Raw genomic sequence first — 14,910 nt, 5'->3', positions numbered from 1 at the left:
TGACAAATTAGCTTATGGATGGGAATCGGGGAGTCTTGGTTGGTGCGATATTGCTGCCAGTGCACAGTTGTGGTAGCGATTGACACCTGCTGTTCTTTGACCCTCTTCAGCCCCACAACAGAAGGGTCCTCTGAGAGACCAGGCAAGGTAGACAAGTGTTTAATGTCCTCTGTCTCTAAGGCAGCTATGCCAAAAGCCCAGCAGAACCCTTCTGGGTCCTTGAAACATCCTCTCCTGTGACAGTCTATGCCAAGGATGCATGGAGCATCTGGGCCAGTCACAATATGGTGCTTTTGCCACTCATTCCCAGTTAGACTCACTTCAGCCTCCAATACAGTTAACTGCTGGGATCCCCCCGTCACCCCATAAATACAGATGGGTTGTGGCCCTTTATAGCCTGATGGCATTACAGTAGACTGTACACCAGTGTCTACTAAAGCCTTCTAGTTCCGTGCGTCTGATGTGCCAGGCCATCAAATCCACGCAGTCCAATAAACTTGATTGTCCCTTTCCTCCCCCTGGCAGGAGGCAGGGCCCCTCTAATCCTGGTCAGAATCTTCGTTTCTGTGTCTGAAGGACTGCCTGCTGGAAGTTGGAGCAGCAAGCTTTTCAGAGAACCCCTTTTTCCCTGATTGTTTTCTTCTGCAACTCACGTACTCGTGCCTCTAGGGTTGAGGTAGATTTTTCCATCCCATTTTCTAATGTCTTCTCCACAGTCACGTAGGTAAAACCACAGGGTGGCACAGGGTGTGTACCCACTCTGTCATCTTCCTTGCACAGAAGGATGCTTACCCCTGATTGCTGAGACACTGGTTTGTACAGGTGGGGAGGAAGATAAATTCTCTTTGAGTTGGTGGACCTCTTCAGAAAGTTTCTCCACAGCCGAGATGCAGGCCTGTAGGGAAGAGGAGAGACTTTCTTTGTACTGCTAGAGTTGTTCAGCCAATTCATCCATTGTGGGTTCCTCTTGCTCTTCCCAGGCCATTAGTGCCAATGAGCTGGCATATGATGATGGTGCATTCCGTACAAACTTCTGCTATGTGGGTCGTGTACATTTGACTTGATCTGGATCTGTGGGTATTTGTTCGTTGTCTAGGTCCTCATAAATCACCTCCCGTATGGCTAATTCCCTCAGGTACTGGATTCCCTTCTCCATAGTGGTCCACTTGCCTGGAAGACATAGTTCTTCCTTGAAGGGATACCTCTCCTTCACAGCTGCCAGGAGATGCCTCCAGAGGCTGTAAGGTGGTCCTGCATCTCTAGCAAGGGATCCCAGCCACCTGGCTTCCCTGCCCTCTAATTCCAGACAATTGGCTCCAGTGTCCCAGCACCGGAGCAGCCAAGTGACAAGCTGCTCACCTATACAGCGACCGAAATCTTTTCGCACATCTCGTAGCTCATGCTGGTATAGGTTTTGGCTAGATACTGCTGTTTTTGTGACATCTTCACCCTCCTGTTCCTCTCATGGCCTGGCCTTGTCTTCTCCATACCTAGTCTTAGCAGAAGTTTCTCTGCGTATTAAATGATCTGACTCTATACTATTTTTTCACCTTGGTTACGGGTGCAACTGACACTGGTACAGTTTGTTTCCCTGGCTCAGCCTTAGGGCCCATTTTAGGGCTTGGAGTGGCCGCTGGGCCTGTCTCAGGTTGAAGTGGCTGCAGGGTCTGTCACTGGGGTTATATTGGCATCGAATGCAGCTCGGTAAGCACAGGCCAAGCCCCAGCATGTTGCAGTGATTTCTGTATGTCTGGTACTGCCAGGGCGATGACGCACCTTTTTCAAGCGCTCTACCACTTTTTTAGGTTTTAGGTGTTCGGGGGTGAATTTCCAAAGCACTGGAGGTCCCACTGCTCTAGATGCCTGCCTATATCCTCCCCCTCTCCCTGCCACTCATAAGTATACTGCCTCAGGACAGATCTCTGGATGACACTCTTAAGTATTTGTTTAACCTTAGACAAAACCTGAAGTGCACTCAGGAGACATAGCAAGGAGAACATGCTGGTCTGAACATCGCAAGGATATTTGAAGTTCTGGAAAGCTACCCTAACTCGCCTGGAGGAGACAAAAGGGATAGTGAACACATGGGAAAAAAACATCTTCCCCTGACCCCTCCGTAGATTGGCTCCCTGAAGAAGCAGCATGAAAGGGGTAATTATTTACAGTTTCTGAGGTAGGATTCCCAAAGTATGGAGTTGATGACAATGCTGAGTACAAATACCAGATCAGTCTCACGGCCAGTAATTCTGTCATACCATAAGCCCGTGTTACACAGTACAGCAAAATAATAACCCTGTACCAACCCCCAGAAGTGATAAGCACTATGACAGGGAACATACACACTAAGTAATGTGCTATGTAACGCGATTTGGAAAACTGGCACAGCAGACTTGAGATCACAAAAAGCAGCATTGTGCTTAGGAACTATTAAACTGATGTAATGCTTATAAAAATCTTGTTTTAACACACACTAGTCAGATCTGTTGTTATCTCAACCCTTCTGGCCCCATGTTGGGCGGCAAAAAAGGACTGTTGTGGTTTAACCCAGTTGCCAGCTAAGCACCACACAGCTGTTCACTCATCCTCCACCCTCCCTCTCTGGGATTGGGGAGAGAAAGAGGAAAGTGAAGCTTGTGGGTTTAGATTGAGACAGTTTATTAGAACAGAAAATAATAATAGTACTACTACTAATGATGCATACAAAACAAGTGATACACACTGACTGATGCCCAGCCTATCCCCGAGCAGTCAGTCCCCCCCACCCCAGCTAGCCACCCCTATATATTGTTCAGCATGACGTCAGATGGTATGGAATACCCCTTTGGCCAGTTTGGGTCAGCTGTCCTGGGTCTGTCCCCTCCCAGCTCCTGCTGTACCCCTAGCCTGCTCGCTGGCAGGACAGAGCGAGAAGCTGAAAAGTCCTTGGCTTGGTGTAAGCACTGCTCTGCAACAATTAAAACATCAGTGTGTTATCAACATTACTCTCATCCTAAATCCAAAACATAACATCATACCAGCTACTAGGAGGCAAACGAACTCTATCCTAGCTGAAACCAGGACAAAAAGTTTGGCAAAGCTAAGAAAAGAGAAGAAATGACAGGAAAAAACAAAACAGCTGCTTCATTCATACTGCTGAGGAGGATTTTATTAAATACAGTCTATTGAAATGAGAATGTATTTCACAAAATCCTTTCCTAACTAAGAAGCTGCTGTGGGAATGTGGCTGTGCGGACGTGATTGTGAGTGCAGGAATGTGAGCATTTGCTGGGGGGGGAGGGGGAGGGAAGTGTTCATTGGAGTGGCTTGGCATGTGAAATAGCATGTGCTAGACAATGCTGACAGTGTCTTGAAGAGGGAAGACCCAGGTAGATTGGAGGAAGGAGGAACAATGGCCAAAATGGCCATGGCCATTGTAGATTTGCCAATAGCTCTTGTCCAGCTCTGGGCAATCTTGGGTTGTCCTGTTAGTCTGTGCCATGCACTCAGAATGTTCTCCTCAGGCTAGCTGTCGGAGGCAGCCAGACAGTGGTGATGACCCCTGCCTAGGAACAGGCAAAGCGAGATCAGTGCCCTTCAAGGCCATCAAGTACAACTGTCAACCTGACTTACCAAATCTCCTCACTAAGCCATGTGTACTGCCACATCCATGTCTCTTAAATCCTCCAGGGTTGGGGGAGCACCGCCACTTCCTGTGGCAGCCCATTGCAATGGTTGACCACCTCCCTCTGGGAAGAAATTCTTCCCTTTATCCAACGTAAACCTGCCCAGGTGCAGCTTGAGACTGTTTCCTTGGGTCCTATTGCTTGTCACTCAAGGAGAGTGACATCATCCTGGCTGGCTGGTCTCCCATCAGCCTCTTTCTCTGCAGACTAAGAAACCCCAACAACCCTTGTTCCCTTGGCTGCTTCTCATTCGTCTTGTCTTCCGATCCCTTCACCAGCTTTGTTCTCTGTGCACGCTTCGGAGCGTGTATCCTCCCTGCAGTGAGAAGCCACGTGCCCTCTGGTAAATTCATGTCCCAATGTTTCCATGTCCCAGCACCCAATGCATGTGACGTGGTCTTTAACAGTCTGTTTTATCTCTTAACCTTTCCAGAGGCTTGTTGGCGAGTTGCCAGGCCTCACCATACTGATATCCCAGCCAGCGCCCCCTATTCAGGGAGACTTCACTCTCATGGCTCGTTTGATCACACACAGCGCAGGTTTCAGCACTCACAGGTGGTGACCTGTGTTGATGGCCTCAATGGTCAGGTCTACCCCTCGATCACAAGCACATCTTTCTGCATGTCCCCCTATGTCCTGATACTTCATGGGCCCACTGAGCTACAAACAGCTCAGCCTTACCGTCCCCTGTAGACATCCACGTGAGACACTTGAGTTCTCAAAGCTCAGTCCACCTCTTTATTATGATGTTTTCTGGGGGCATGACTCTTGGGCACGTGAGCATCTCTGTTACGTATCTTTTCTACTGAGGCAGCAATATCCTCCCACACTAGAGCAGCACAGGTAGGTTTACCTCTGTGCTGCCAGTTGGTCTGCTTCCATTGCTGTAGCTACCCCCGCAGAGCATTTGCCACCTCATTGCAGATGTTTTGTGAGGTCACAGTGGGCCCCATGAATTCATGCAGAGGTCCCGTAGCACGTCCTGTCATAGCCACCTTGTGCTCGTGGCCTAGAGGGTGCAAAGCAGGTTCTGGCTGCTGGCAAGTGGTAGCATGGGGCAAGCACAGGGGATTGCTACTTCCAGCTGCTGCCTGCTCTTCCTTCTCTCTCTCTCTGTTCTCCTCCTCTTGGTGGCCCCATGTCCCGGGGAGACCTTGAGTATCCCATGGTTAGGACTGCGCCCAGGTAGGGTTGGCAGTGAGGGATGCTCTGGCAATGCTGGCTCTGGGCCCAGCACCACGTTCTTGGGGCTGCCTGGCAAGCAGTCTTGGCTGGCAGGGCCATAAGGGAAGCCGTTGGCGCTAATGGGAGCTTTGCTGCCCTGTGCCTGGTTACTGCAGGGTGGGGGGCAATGGCTCTTGAGCATCTCCCCATATCCCAGCTTGGGGCCTTTTGGGATATGGCCTGGAGGGAAGAGCTCAGCTGCTGTTGACTCCAGGCACAACAGCCTTTCTCCTGTTCCCCTGCAGCACTCCCCTAACAACGCCAGGTCTCCCTGCCAGGTCCCCAGCCCACAGCCGAGAAGCGCAGATGGGGTGGTGCTGGGTGAGCCATCTGCTGGCCAGCGCGCCCTGGACTGTGAGCAGCGCAATGACACCCTGTTGTCCTCTGCAGCTCCCTGTTCAGTTTTTCCTGCTTTGGGGAACGTAACAGGCCCCCCGGTAGGCAAGCACAGCCTTGTCTGTCCAGCGGGTCTTTGAGTGCTGGTGCCTATTGCCCTGAGTCAGCATCTGGGGAGCTGCTGGGTCCCACGTGTGGATCCCATCGTCCCTGTGCTGTCACTGCACATCCTGTGTAATGAAGCCTATTAGAGTGTGTCACGAAGGCTTTCCTCTTCTGTACTCCATTGCAGGTTCTCATGTAGGCAGCGCTTATTCAGCTTCTCCCCTGAAAACTGGTTCTGAGCCTTGGGGGAATCCCAGGGGTGAGTTGCCTATATTGTTGTCCTTGGGTGTTTGTCTGGGCCCTGGTCAGGGCTCGCCCAACGTTAGCCACTTGTGGCTTCCACGGCATTACGTGATCCCCTTCCAGTCTCTGCAGCCCCTTTCCAGGGGAGCCTAGCACAACATGGAGAGAAAAACTTGGTTGTCTTTGCTTGCTTACAGCTCTGCCTGCAGGCCGCCCATCTCGGCAGTACCGTTTTCTTAAGCATCAAGGCTTTTCCAGGGTTAAGCAGCCCACCTTTATTGGCTTTGCAGTGACAGCATTTATTTTCAGTCTTGTTTTCAGGGGAATGTACCTTCATACATTCTTCACTGCTGCTCAGATACATGTAAGAGCAAAGTGGGAATCAAGTAAGGCTTCTTTATCTCGTGAAGCTGCATTGCAAGCTGCTGAAGCCTTGAGCTTCTTCCAGCATTGTCTGCAAAGACAGCAGCTTTTGGGGCTGAGTTTAGAGCCTGGGTGAACTCCTGGGGGTCCTTTTCCCCAGGAGCTGTGCACATGGTGAGTTTTATGCCAATACAGTTCCCGTGCTGGCATCTGGTACCACACTGCCACGTGCTCGTCAATGGAAGGGGGGAACGGGCGTCAGGCAGCATTGGTGTTTCCTGCCATTCAAAGCTGAAGGAGTTTATTACAGTATGTGACAGGAGCTGTTCTCGTGTGCCTTTGGTTGCAGATGTGGCCACAGGTGCTGGCTCTGCATCTCTTCAGTGGAATCCTGATTCTGAGTCTTGGAGAGGTCACCTGGGTACATTGGCTCTATATATTTCATGAGGGAGCTGCCAGGCTACACCCAGGAGGTCAACCCAGCCACTCTGCAGGCATTTCTTAGGAAGCTGTTTATTGCAGCATTTCACACTAGCTTTCTTCCTCCATGTTTGTTTTCAGCTGTTCCCATAAAGAATGTTTCCCTCAGTTTTAGGATGGATCCTGGTTTTGAGCAACAGGGACCTCCCAAGTTGCCAATGCTTCTTTCGGAGTAAGAGTAAACATTTAGAGCGAAGAGAATGACAGGTGTTGGGGAGTAGTTACAAGTTCAAACTGCGTTAGCTGCCATTCAAAGCTGAAGATGTATCTTGCAGTATCTTACAGACAAAGCTCTTCTTTTTTCTGCCTTTGTTTGCAGATTTGGCCAGAAATGCTGGCTCTGCGTCTTTTCTACAGAATAGGGGTATGGAGCATGGGAGAAATTGCATGGGTAAGGCATGCATATTCATTCCCAAAGACACTGCTGGAGATAACCCTCATTCAGCCTCTCCCTCACGAGTGGGCTCTTGCTCAGGATGACTGTACCTGGTCATCCTTGTCCTCTAGCGCTAACACACGAGAATGAGGGAAAGCAACCAAGTGAAGATAACTGCTCGGACTTGCCAAAGACACTGCGAGACTGTCAGTGGTACAGAACTCCTAAAAGCGTGTGACTGTCCCATTTCCTCCAGGGGCTGGCGGTGAAAAAAATGCAGAGGTTTCGGGTCACAAATGGGTGCCAGAGCGCATCGCAGTTGTGGTGCTGGCCATCCTTGTGTGTCTGTTCCTTCTGGCGGCTTTGGGCTACTTAGTGAAGTGGTTGCTGAAGATGAGACAACGGTGAGTAGGTTTTTCCCAGCAGTCTCTGCCAGATTGCTGCTCTGTGCAGGGAAGCATTTCTAGCGAGAACATCCTGGAGCACAAGGAGCTCTGGGCAGCTCTTTGCTGGGATTTCCGCTGAGAGACTTCTTTAATGTTAGCCTGTCGATTCGTATTAACACATTTTCTTTTTGAAAACCCTTTTGTTCTGTCGCAGAGAACCATTGCTGGGTGAACCTTCCTTTCCCTTGTGGAGTAAAGATCCAGACAACGTGGAAAAAGAAAGAAAAATGGAAGAAATCGCAAAAGAGATTGAAAGTCTGCCTGAGGGACCATGCACATTATTAAGACCTCCACCAAATGCCCTGCATGAGAATTAAATGTGTTTGTGCAAACAAAATGTTATACTAACCTTGCATGTTCAAAAGTGATTCTGCAGCCATTTCAGAGGTACAACAGTGGGGGTTATGTGTGAGAAACAAAGTAGTGTTTTTGCACTAGAAGTTGTTTTTGCAGTGGAAAATCCACTAACCGCGCATATTCAAAAGCGATTGTGCAGGTATGACAGTATCATAACAATGGGGAGTGTGTTAAGCAGAGAAGAGGAAGGTCCCACTGTCGCAAAATAAGGAGGATAGCTAAGAAAAACAGAATGAGCAGTACGAAATCAGTGAAAACAAAAATTGCGGTCCCTCTAGTCAGGAGAGAAGGAAAAAAAGGAAAGGAGAAATTTAACAGTTGGTCAAATAAAATTGTACATATATGGTATAGAAGGGCATCGAGTAGGTTATGAATCTGTAGTATTCAGCCAGTGAGGAAAGGGGAGAAATCAGGTGTCAGTAATAAGGAATATAAGGTTAAGATGAACTTTTACTGTGTGCTCCTGCTTGCAGGATGCCCACCATTGCCATAGCAAATAAAACAGCTTCACAGAAGACCCTGTCTGAAAAAAAAAAAAATCCTTCTCACATTATGATAAGCAGATCAGGGGTCAGTGGAAGTTTCAGCTGTCTTCCTCATTTTGGGACAGTGAAGAAATACAGGACGAGCAGTGCAAAATCCGCAAGAACAAAAAATCGCAGGCCCTCTAGTCCTGAGAGAAGGAAAAAAAAGGAAAACGACCAATTAATGGTTGGTCATATGCAATTGTACAGATATACAATACATATAGCAACAAGCGTCGAGCAGTTTGTGAACCTGTAGTACTCAGCCAATGAGGAAACAGGGGAGGAATTAAGCGTCGGGTAATAGGGAATCCGCACTCCTGCTTGCAGGATGCCTGCCAGTGCAGTTGCTAATAAAAATGCTATTTCACAGAGATCCTCGCCTGAGCCTGTGTTATTGGCTCTTGTGTATCACAGATGCAAGGGGTAACACGGAGGACACAAGGTGCAGATGAGGCTGAGGCACTGAATGCCTTTTTGCTGTAGTCTTTCTGTCCTGTACAGAATTTATCAGACAATCAAGTGATCAGCTGTGCTTAGAACAAGTTTATGAAAGGCAGGTCCTGCCCAGCTCATTTGTGGACATCATCTACTAGAATCTTAGTAAAGCTTTTGAGAGTTTCCCGTGGTAGTCTCCTGCAGAGACTGCCTGATCAGGGCTTGAAGAGGTTTGCTGGCTGAAGAACTGGCTGGGTGGCTGGGCTCAGAGACTCAGCACAGAGTTCAATCCAGTTGGTGGCTGGTCGCCAGAGAGGTTCCCCAGTGCTCCATACAGAGGCCAGGGATGTTCAGTATTCCCATCAGTGATCTGGAGAAGGGGTTCAAGTCCACCCTCAGTAAGCTTGCAGACAATACTAATTAGGGTCTCCAAAGCTATCTATCCTGAAGCAGACCAGCTCCCTGACAATTTGCATAGGCTAGGTCAACAGGCCAAGTCTGACTAAGTGACAGCCAGCAAATGTAAATGCTGGGTGCTGCATTTGCATCAGAACCCCAGAGCAGTGGTGTGGGCTTAGGGATGAGGGGCTGGAAAGTTGCCCAGCGGAAAAGGGCCCGATCCCAGCAACTGGGCTATGGGTATGAGCTGTGAGATGGCACAAATCTTCTTGTGTATCACCCAGGTGAGCACCCCGTCACCTGGTTGCTCCAGTGCAGGAATAAGAAGGCCAGTAGCCTGGAATTAGAGCGCAGGGAAGCCAAGCGGCTGGATCCCTCTGAGGGAAGGTGATGTTGACAGAGCAATAGGATAATGGTCACAAGTCATCAGCATCCAGAGGCAAGTCCTGTTAGGTGTGGAAGAGAAGTATCCCTTCAGGGAAGAGGTCACCCAAGCAAGTGGACCTCCATGGAGATGGGTATCCAGTACTAAAGGAAGTCAGCCACGCTGGAGAGAGTTTATGGTGACTTGCAGTACGATGACCAATTCTCTAAAGATCCAGATTAAGTCAAGTGCATACAACCACTGTAGCACAGGTTTGTATGGAGTGCCCCATTGTTCTATGCCAACTCATTATCAGTAACGAGCTGGAAAGACAACGAACATATGCCACACTAATCGGCTGGCCAACTTCAGCAATGCAAAAAAAGCCTCTCTCCCTCCCTATAGACTCACATCTCAGCTGTTGAGAAGCTTTCCCCAAAGGCCCACCAATCAAGAATGCCGTGCAGAAGCTGTCCTGGAAGTTCCGGCAGTTCAATAAGGTTATGTCCTACTCCCTACCTGTACAAACCAGTATCTCAGCTACTAGGAGCAAGCACTGCTCTCTGCTCAAGAGGATATAGTAGGTACACACCACATGCCACCCTGCAGTTTAACCTGCGTGATCGTGGAGAGGACATGAAAAAATGGGATGGAAAAATCTACCTTGACCCTAGAGGTACAGAAATTGCAAGGAGAACAATTGCAAAAGCAGTGTCTTCTGAGAAAACTGCTGCTCCAGTTTCCATGGGCAGTCATCCAGACACAGTAACGAATACTGTGACCAGGACCAGATGAGCTGTGCCTCCAGCCAAGTGGAGAAAAGGACAACCAGGTTTATCTGACTGTGTGGACTCAATGGCCTGGAACATCAGCCCCACAGGGCTTTAAGACTCTAGCGGGCACCAGTGTACCCTAATGCCAGCAAGCTAGAAAGCAGCAGACCCCATCTGTGTTTCTGGAGTGACAGGGGGATCCCGACAGCTAACTGTACTTGAACTTGAAGAGAGGGTAACTGGGAAGGAGTGGCAAATGCACCCCACTGTGACTGGCCCCAAGGCTGCAGGCATGCTTGACATAGACTATCACAGGAGAGGGTACTTCAATAATCCAAAAGTTACCAGTGGGCTATTGGCATAACTGTCTTGGATACACAGCAAATTAAGTAGTTGTCCTTCCTTTTGGAGGACCCTTTTGCTGTTGGATTGCTCTAAGTCCAATAACCCTCAGCAAGGAGGGGGGGGGGCAGATACATAGTACTTAAGCTTTCTGACAGGTTACACCAGAACAAATAGCCCCAAACAGCCTGTTTTAGCCTCAAATGCAATGCACTGCAGCATGTCCCAAGCCAACAGGTGTAAAGTCAGTTCTTACTCTGTGACATTAGTCAAGACTGGCTCTTATCCCTGCTACCTTGTTAGCGTAGCAACCACATAACCACCAAGTGATTATATGAAGGGGCTTTATTCAGCGCTGGAAGCCGGGGCAGGTGCCCAAATCTGGCTTCAAGTCCCATTACTTCCCAACTATTATTTATACATTCAACATTACGTAAGGCATACATATTCATTACAGGTGGTAACATCAGCCTCGCATTCCATTCTAATTAGCTCCCCTCCCCTTTGCACGTGCGTGGCGCTCTCTGGTGGTCGTCCAGGTGGTCGTCCAGGTGGTCGTCCAGATGAAGTAAGGACTCTCTCTCTCCACTAAACTTTTCACCTTTCTCACTCGACGCATGCTCCCTCCGCTCCTTGGTTCTGCTTCAACTCATTTCAGCATTTCCAGGTCCTTATCCAAGGTCAGGTTGTACCTGTTCCCTCCCAGGGTTCCCCTTCAAGGATTCATTTGACTGTTCAGTATACGCCCTAAGTTTCCCAGTATACATAGATTAATTGATAATGTAAGTACATTTGGCAATACTTAATTATACTTAATGACCCATCACCTAAGAGACATTAATAAAACATCCACTCGATTCTCCGTAACACTAACAACGTGACCATGGCTCAAAGGATCTACCTTAAAGGCAGGGTAAACAGCTTTCTGGGGAGATGTTAGAGGCATGCATGACCTACAGGCACTCCTGCCATCCAATACAGATGAGCAGTCTCCATTCCAGGCTGTGACAGGCTTCTGCACAGATGGGAAACTGCAGTGACTAAGGGCCAAGGATAATGATGTGGGATGCTCACAATCAAGTGATCAGCTGCGCTTAGAACAAGTTTATGAAAGGCAGGTCCTGCCCAGCTCATTTGTGGACATCATCTACTAGAATCTTAGTAAAGCTTTTGAGAGTTTCCCGCGGTATTCTCCACCAAATGCCCTGCATGACAGCAGGGTGACATCCTGGTGACAGCAGACCCTGGCTGAACCTCGCCCTTCACCTCAGGACCCGCTCCCATCCCCTCGCACGCCAGGCGCAGGGGCTGCACCTCCCCACTTGTAACGGCGCTACTTCAGCCTCGGGGTTTCACCACGGGCTCAAAAGCCCGAGAAGCCCCCAGCACCCGCGGGGAAGAGGAACGGGAAGGAGCAGGCAGACACGCAGAGCCACGGCAAACCTGGGCACCGCCCTCACCTCCAGCACCACCTCCAGTCCTGAGTCTCCGCCCTTAGCCCTCACACGCTAATTATGCTAAGTACACCCAGAATGCTAATTAGCCGCATGCACAGTCTGTGTTCCAGAACCTTCTGGAAAGGGCGGGGGCGGGCGCTGTTGCTGAGGTGTTCCCTGCCCCCAGGCTGTCAGAGCCACGGCTGCACAGGGGGCAGGTGGTTGCTGGGGGGTGCCCTGAAAAAGGGCTGTCCTGCCTTCGCGAGGTCCGCTCTTCTCAGCCAAATTGAAATGGATTGAGCTCCTTTCCTACCAAGTGTGTCACACGTCTTCCTTTTCTCCTTGGTCTCTCACAGGCACCACGGGCTGGGGATGCCTACACCCCTGGCCTGGCTCCAGCAGCTGGCACCCAGCGCACTCATCAGTCCACCCGGTAGCTGGCTGTCCGCGCTCGAAGTCATACAATCCTACAATCATTTTGCTCAGAAAATAAATAAATAAATAAAAAGACGAAACCTTTAAACCTTGAACAGTTGTGTTTGCCCTTTCCTGGCTTCCCTCTGCCTCCTTGCCAGGCTTGGCCACCACCTGGCACGTGTGTGCAAAACCCACCACTGGTGTCACCTTAGCTGTCCTGGGTTTTTCTTTCTCCCTGAAGGAACTGGCCAGCAGTTCTTGGCCTTGCTCTCAGGCAGTTCTGCTGAAAGTCTTTGGTTTCTTACCTTTAGCCTGGACTTTGTAAATACTGTAAAGCAAGAGAACCGAGGTCCGTGTGTCTTTCTGTGCTAGAAGCAGACGAAATTCACATATGGCAAGCCAATGCTAAGGACTGCACCTCAGTATCTGAAGGATGTTGAAACTTGCTGGACAAGGCAAACAGTGTTGACATAATAAAAGCAGATCACATGTGAAAGATGACCGCCATTTCTGCATACCACATGTTTTTGGTTGTATGATTGTGTGGTGCTTAAGAGCAGAACGCAAAAAAGTATTTTATTTATATTTTTTACACCAATGTTTATAGAATTGCCAGAGCAAATGGGTTGGCTGAACCTTTTCCAGTTAGCTAGTTAACTCATTCTTAATGAATGTGATATTTAATTTGGAGCTTTGGGAGCTCTCTTCACTATGACTTACATCTTTGTCCAGGAAATCACATGTTCTTTTGTTTCAGGAAGCACTCTCCTTTAACAATAAAGTATTGTTTTTTTCAATATATACTTGTATTTGAAATCACTTTGGCTAAAGCCAAGAGACTTGGACCCAGACCTAATCTTTTTGTTAAGAAGCAATATAAAGAATTTCACAATGCTGATTTTCCATGCTGGGATATATTTGTGTGGGACACAAACTTATATACATTTAATTTTTTTCTTTGATTTCAAGATTAACATTTCAAACAAAAATCATTTAACAGTTAGGCTCCTATGCAATGACTGTACAGGAGTGAAATGCAAAAGCAGAGCAGGAGTGACTTTATTGCATATGAATTATAAGAACTTAAATTAAAGCATCAGTAATCTCAAAGGAAAGTGTCAGTACTGAGAGAAGTGAATGAAGTAGTTTATATTCATAATCTGATATGTTAGACAGAAAATGGCTTGGGTAATCAAGACTACTTTATTTCCTTGACTATTTTTCTGTTGTAAATATTTTACTGTCCAGATACTGGGAGAGGGAATCTTTTTTTTGTTGTTTACAAGAATGTCATTGTATAATGTAACTGAAGTATATGTATATTATGTTTCCCAAGTAGAAAAATTAAAAGCACAATTATCTTTCAAACACTTGCTTTGCTTTTTGCAATTGAAAGATACTAATTTTTGAGCAGGTTAAGCACAGAGGAGATTGTATTTAGGTGTGCAATGAATTTACACACCTTCTAGCAAACAAATCCATCACAAGGTTTTGGTAGTATTATCTATACTTGACTTGCGTGCAATTCATTAACAATTGCCCTCAAATAAATGAGGCCTGTGGCCATTTTTGCCTCTTGCCTTTACTCCACTTGAACCCCTGGGAAGCAGAGGTCCTTGTCATGCTTTTCAGGTGAGGCTGTTGTGAATAATAGAGGTGAACTCTCCTGGGTATGTGTGGCAGGGTACTCCTCCCACCCCCAAACTGACCTTTCACACCCATTACCTTACTGAAGCAATAACCACCAGAGGTGGTTATGATGGCTGCATCTGGCTCATGTCAGACTGGGGAGACAGATAACACAATAGCCAAGGGCTAACTGAGCATGCACCAAACAAATGTATTTGGTATGTAAATATGACTGAGTCAGTTATCTTATCCTACAAACGGGGAACAGCTTAGAGCCCATTGAGCTCTCTTAGATGGCAGCGAGCTGCACACTAGTTTCTTCCCTTGAGCAGGGATACTTCTCAAGGTTACTCAGCGAGGTTGACAGATGACTTATCCACAACAGATTCTTGGTAAGTGACTAATAGCTGGCATGCTGAAGTTTCTTTAAGTTGTATTTTGGATTGATTGCATACAATCCTTTCTAGACAAAAACTCTTGAGCAAGTCTGGGACTAGGATTGGGTCTAGCCACACCTAGACTCCTCTGAGAAGGAGTTCAGAAAGCAAGGGGGTACATTCTGAACCTTGTCACTCAACAGGAGGGTCTCCTAGATCTTTAGATATAACCTGTTGACCAAGTAATTCACACTGCCAGTCTGTTCAATTCCTCATTTTTCTGTCTCAAATATGAGGATAATCATCACTGAGTCACTGATTTAGGCCACGGAGGAACATTTGCCTGATGATGCAAAGGTCTGGTGCAGCATAAAGTTATGATCAATTGGTGTTAGTCTTCTGAAGCAGTCAAAGTTCAATGTCTAAGATTAGTAAACAATTTTAGTAGCAGGATAGGAACCTGCCCTACATCAGCCTGCTTGTTCTGTCCAGAGGGGTAGCTTCTTCCTCACCTATGTTATGGGATGACTCTGCTCTGTCTGACCTGACCTACATAAACTGTGGTGTGATTCTGATCTTTGTTTGGAAGTGGATATTTCTAGTGAGATAAAATATAAAC

The 14,910-nt window shown here is 47.8% G+C and overlaps 1 long non-coding RNA gene across 36 annotated transcripts in view; it reads left to right on the top strand.

Moving 5' to 3' along the window:
* LOC308185679 overlaps positions 1-8,489 on the top strand; it is a 51,875-nt gene extending 43,386 nt beyond the window's left edge. For 21 of the 36 annotated variants that reach the window (XR_013943555.1, XR_013943556.1, XR_013943567.1 and 18 more), the window contains 2 exons: positions 1,958-2,151; positions 5,515-8,489. This is a non-coding gene — a long non-coding RNA (uncharacterized lncRNA). The remainder of the gene's footprint in view (positions 1-1,957; positions 2,152-5,514) is intronic. The other 15 variants (XR_013943581.1, XR_013943587.1, XR_013943586.1 and 12 more) reach the window with 11 other exon arrangements.
* Positions 8,490-14,910: the final 6,421 nt, after the last annotated feature.

Source organism: Anser brachyrhynchus, assembly GCF_964034855.1.
Source record: "Anser brachyrhynchus genome assembly, chromosome: 1".
Classification (NCBI taxonomy): Eukaryota; Metazoa; Chordata; class Aves; order Anseriformes; family Anatidae; genus Anser; species Anser brachyrhynchus.
Note: the sequence above shows the minus strand (reverse complement) of the source record. Positions and strands in the feature narration are given on the sequence as shown.